This window comes from Lissotriton vulgaris, chromosome 2_1 (assembly GCF_964263255.1).
Source record: "Lissotriton vulgaris chromosome 2_1, aLisVul1.2, whole genome shotgun sequence".
NCBI classification, from domain to species: domain Eukaryota; kingdom Metazoa; phylum Chordata; class Amphibia; order Caudata; family Salamandridae; genus Lissotriton; species Lissotriton vulgaris.
The window spans coordinates 1703401670-1703407669 of NC_141687.1; positions in this window are offsets into that span (position 1 = coordinate 1703401670).

Below are 6000 nucleotides of genomic sequence, written 5' to 3' on the forward strand. Positions count from 1 at the left end.
CTGGAAGGCGTAGGCAAGAAAATACCTACTTTCTAAAAGTGATATTTTCAAACACAGAATATTAAAACCAATTTTGCTAAAAGATGTATTTTATTATTCTTTGCTCAGGCATACTAAACTCGAATTTCTACCATGTTCCCTGAGTCAGTTAGGACTATAAGATGTAATAGTCAGACTGCCCTTTCTAGCCTATGGAGAACAGGTAGCCTTGCAGCAGTGAAAAACAAAATGGAGAGTAATTCACTACCAGGACATGCTACACATATCAAGCCATGTCCTACCTTACACACACACTGTACCTACCATAGGGGTGAGTGACATGATGCCAAGGGAAGGTTCAGGGGCTGGGAGGTGTGGGCACTTCACAGCCAAGATGGCAGTTCTGGACTGCACACAGACACTGCAGTGGCAGGCCTAAGGTACCATTTACAAGCTGCTTCTGTGGATGGCGTAAACCAGCACTACAAGCCCACCAGCAGCATTTGAGTTGCCAGCCCTGGGCACACACAGACCACACTACTAGGGACTAACAGGTAACCCAAATAAGCCAATCAGGGATATACCAATTCACAGTTACATTTACACAGAGAGCATTTGCGCTGTGGCACTGAATGGCAGTGGCACAGTGCCCAGTGCATCGAATACCAGCACAAACAGAGGAGACAACAGTGAAACATGGAAGGGAGACCCACGCAAATGGTGCCAGGTCTAACAGGAAGCAATCACAGACAGTAGGCTGCAGCGGGAACGATGAGGAGATGGTCGAGGCATGGACACAAGTGAGATCCCAGAGGCTGCATGACAATTGCGGGAAAGAGAAAGAGGAGAAGGTGGAACGTCGTAAGGCCACAGCCAAAATAAAACAGGCCCCTCTACAAAGAGCTCCACCACCCCAACCCAAACTGGGAAACAGGACAGTGGAGCAACAGGCTGTCATAAGCCACTTACCTTGATCCAAGAGAATTCCAAATGAGCGGCGACACTAGTTCCCTAACCCTACCGATCTTGATCTCAATTTACAGGATGAGACACTGTTCCAATGCGAAACCCCAGGGGGGATGAGGTTGGGATGGAGAAAACATCCAGGGTCGAAGATGCTGTGACTCGTCTACTCAACAGCAACACTGCAGCAGGCATTCACACCAGTCTGATGAATAGTACCAGCAGATATGGTACCTAGAAACAAATAATAAGGCTTTAGTCCAGTATTAACTCTATCTCTTAAGGTATTACCTCATGAAAGCTTTTCAGATATCAACCAACCTTTAGTTTTGTTGTGGTTTTCTTTCTTTTAGAGGCTCCTTTATCAAAATATTCAAACTGTAGTGAGTTTGATTTCAGCATCACACCCACAAGCAAATTTGGACGGGGTTAGCTTCACCCAAGTCCTCTTGGGCAGACTCCTGCCAATGGTATGTACAAGTTGAACAACAAACACTGGTTAGCTTTGTTTGCATGATGTTGCAACTGAGCTCAGCACATAGTAAAATCAAGTCTGTTAATGCGTCTCTCCTTTTCTTCTGGTCTTTTTTCCATCCAGGTGCAAGAATAATGCGGAACGTTCTTTGCGGTGAGGTTGAAACAGGAGTATCAAGGGAGCTGTCAGGACAGAGTCCAGGAAACCGGGAAATGGGTAAGTGGCGGGCGAAGAGGAGGAGTGTGGATGGTATTTAAATAAAACTGCTTTAGAATGTTCATAAAGGTCACAATTGTTTATAACAGGGAACAGGTGCAGAAAATTAACTTGACAAGGCTGCCTTCTAGAAGGTGCTTTAGACTGTTCACAAAGGTCGCGTTCTACATGCTTACAGCAAGGAACAGGTGCAGATGATTAATTTGAAGAGCTTGTCTTCTAGAAGGTGTTTTCAAATGTTCACAAAGGTTGCATTCTAATTGCTATAGCAAGGAGCGGGTGCAGGGGATTAATTTGATAAGGGCTGTCTTCAGAAAGGTTCATGTTGAGGTTATTAAGCCTTCTTAAACAAACCAGGGAACACCAGCTGCAGCTAGCTATTATCAAAAGCATGTAATATGGTCAAAAGACAGGGTACAAGGCGTTTGTCCATTCATAAGTTTGGGCGGAATGATAAGAGTCATGCCAGTACATTGTGATAGTCAAGAGAGGTGAGCTGTGACAGGAATCCTAACACAGGCGGACAAAGGCCTCCCAGGGAGATGCTGGAAAAAGCAGTTGTCCGGCACAGAGGATTTCTACAACAACAATAAGCTCAACACCGCCCAGGATGAGCAACAAGAAGATGAAGCCATCATCGTCAACACAACCACCGAAGATGAGGCTGAGGAAGACACAGAGGACCACCCCAAGAGACCCGAACCAGGAAATCCAGTAAGCACTCCAAGCGCTGCACCAGCAGCTGTCCCTAATAAAAGTCCATGGAGTCCCCGACAGGCGAAGTGAAGTGCTCCCTTAACATGGACGATGTCTCGGTCTTCTGCGCGGACGGGCACTGTGTAAAAGAGCTGGAAAAGACTTTTATTGAGTTTGGAAAGGCGCCAGGAGCAAAGATCAACAGCGCACAGTCAGAAACCCGAAACCCTCTTCAGCCACTGTACCCCGACCCAAGACCCACAGTCATTCCCCATCAAGCACTATTTCTTGAAGATACTTGGAATCTGTTTCAGCGGAGAAGGTGCGGCGAGGAACATGGGAAGAGAGAGTGGCAAAGACGGAGCAGAAGCTTGGACTCTGAAGCCTCCGGAAGCTGACAATTGAAGGGAAATATTGGTCCTGCAGAACAAGACCCTGCCACTGCTCCAGTACGCCATTCAAGTGTGGCCAGTGCAGGCTCGAATGGCCAAGGCCATCACAAGAATGATCATCTATTTCGACAGGTTAAAAAGGAGGTGATGTTCAAGACCCACGACAAGGGAGGCAAGAGAGTGCCCGACATTGCCACGATCCTGAGGGGAATCTTCATGTGTCAGTACATGAGGAGCATCCTAAGGACTGAAGATGAGAGCCATGCCAGCTTTCTGATGGAACGCTTCTTCCTGTCGCCAACGTGGAGGCGTCTCGGATGGGCAGAATGGGTGAGTGCTGTCCTCTACAACTGGGGCACCCCGTGGTTCTACAAGGAAGTGGAAATGTTCATCAAGGAGTTTGGTCTGGAGATTGCCACCCCAGCCACATGGACTCCGAAGATCGTCCAACACCAGATACGTGCGAGCAACAGAACATATGTGGGAGAACGTCGCTTCCAAGCACCTGACCAAACAACACAAGGAAATTGCTTGGATGACCATCCAAGGAGGACTGCCAGTGAGAGTCTTTAGGCCCCCAAGAGGGCTCTACGGTACAAGTCCTGCCCGAGAAGGTGCAACGCAGACGAGATCACCTACCATCTCTTCTGGCAGTGCGCTTAAGCACAGGACCTGCTGAAGGCCCTAGCCATGGAGCTTAGGTCCTTGATACCAACACCATGCATCACCACGTGTGTTCCCAGGAACACACACTCTGGGACTTTCAGGACTGTTGGAGGCTCCTGTGCTGATTTTAAGATATTCTTCTGTTTTCCAGAAACCGCCTGGTAGTAGCGAAGAATGAGACATCGACCCTAGCCTGCTGAAATATGATTCAGGGTTTCCTGCATGACTACGCTGCATTGCATGGATCAGATGAGGTCAGCGACAACGAAACCTGAGGACCCAGAGGGTCTCTCACAGGAGGCCTAGAAGGCTCAGGGAACAAAGAAGACGATGACACCTGAGGACCCAAAGGGGTCCCCCTTCCCTTACCGGCAGGTGGGGTGGCAGGAGGAGCCATTAAGCTCTTTGTCCTTTTTCTCTTTCACCCAAAACCAGATGGCAACATGGGAGAGGAGGATGCGGATGAAGACAGGTATGGAAAATGCAAAGTGCCCAACATTGCCACCATCCTGAGGGGAAGCTTCGTGGTTCAATGCATGTGGAGCACCCTGAGGACTGAAGATGAGAGCCATGCCAGCTTTCTGATGGAACGCTCCTTCCTGTCGCCAACGTGGAGGCGTCTCGGATGGGCAGAATGGATGAGTGCCGTCCTCTACAACTGGGGCACCCCGTGGTTCTACAAGGAAGTGGAAATGTTCATCAAGGAGTTTGGTCTGGAGATTGCCACCCCAGCCACATGGACTCCGAAGATCTATTCTAATATATTCTTCTGTTTTCCAGAAACCATGTGGTAGTAGCAAATAATGAGACATTGACCCTGGCCTGCCGAAATATGATTCACGGTCTCCTGCGTGACTACGCTGCATTGCACAGCAAAGACGAAACCTACGGACCCAGAGGGTCTCACACAGGAAGCCTAGAAGGCTCAGGCAACAAAGAAGACAATGACACCTGAGGACCCAAAGGGGTCCCCATGCCCTTAACAGCTGGGGGGGCTGGAGGAGTCATTAATCTCTTTGTCCTTTTTCTCTTTAACCCAGGAACCAGATGGCGACTGGGGAGAGGAGGATGCGGAGGAAGACAGGTGTAGTAAATGTAAAGTGATTTACCGTAATGTATTTAACTAGCATCACCTTTTTCCTTAGCAGGTAAAAGATCAATGGGAAACTTGTGCAGTTGTTGTCAAGATTGTTACCAATGACTTACGAATAATAGGGCTTTGTGGAAGGTGACAATTGAAGTATTTGAACCAGAAACGAGGCACTGATAAAGGAAAAAACAATCTAACCATAGTGATGAATGCAGATGGGGAAACACACCCATGTTACTATTGTAGTCAAGTATCACTGACAGCGAGCATACCTCTGAACCTTTGGAATCTTCAAGGAGGATTTGATTGAGTAGTTTTGGAGAGTGAGCACTTGGAACTAATGCAATCCTGCCAAGTACCATGCATCAGGTGTTAAACTAACGCATTTTAGTGTGGTACTCAGCATTACCACACTGAAATGCATTGACACATAATGCATAGTATCTCAGCTGTCATTGAAGTGCTGCCTGGCTGAAAAAACTGTTCAGTGTGGCAGCTGGCAACGTAACATCAATTGCGTGTGTGTGCTACTCTGCAGGCTTAGGGCTCGTAGCTGAGCTATTATGGCTGCTGGCAGGTTCACACTCACACTGCTACAATGTATCATTGTGATTCACCGCGGCGCGGCTCTCCCTGACTGCCAGCCTGACATTATCAAGGCAGTATCCAGTGATTACTACAAAGACAGCCGGACCCAGTCAGGTAGTGTGCTACATACCAGTGCCAAGGATGGGCGTCACAACATGCTGTGCTGCTAGAGTAGGGAGTTTTTGGAGGAAGGCGGTAGCTGCCTAGTGGTTTGCGGGTGGCCACACAAATTTATTTAATCATGGCGCTCATAACATTGCACTGCCTGCTACACACATCTCACACCAGCCGGTCTGGGCAGTTGCGTGCTGTCAGCTGATTTGTTTACCAGCAAATTCAATATTGATGCAGCCCGGAGCCGAGGGAGACGAAGAGGGATGAGTAACCAGGGTTGCAGAGCTCATCAGGACTTAGTCTGTGTGTCACTGGGGGCCACGCCTGAGACACACCGGACAGCCTGGAGGACGACTCTCACTGAGTTGCTGCAGCCCGCAGTGACTCATGGCTTAAATGAGCCTGCAGCCATTGCATTGCAGAACGTCGCTGTTGGAAATGGCTCTTTTTGCCGGGTTATCCCCAAACTTTTTGCTTCTTCCTCCTACTTTTTCGTGACCTGTGGTTGTTGGATTTCGGACTCTGGACACTTTACCACTGCTGATCAGTGCTAAAGTGCTTATACTCTTTGTGTAAATTGTTATTGTGATTGGTTATGCATGATTGGCATATTTGTTTTACCAGTAGGTCCCTAGTAAAGTGCACTGAGTGTGCCAGGGCTGGTAACTCAAATGCTACTAGTAGGCTTTGTCTAACAACTCAGGGTCTGGCTCTAATCAGCAAGGTTGAGCCTCTAATCAAAAAACAACAAATACCTTGCCTGTACTGATCCTTATTCAAAGAGACAAATCATTAAGGTGACAGCAACCACATTAATGTCA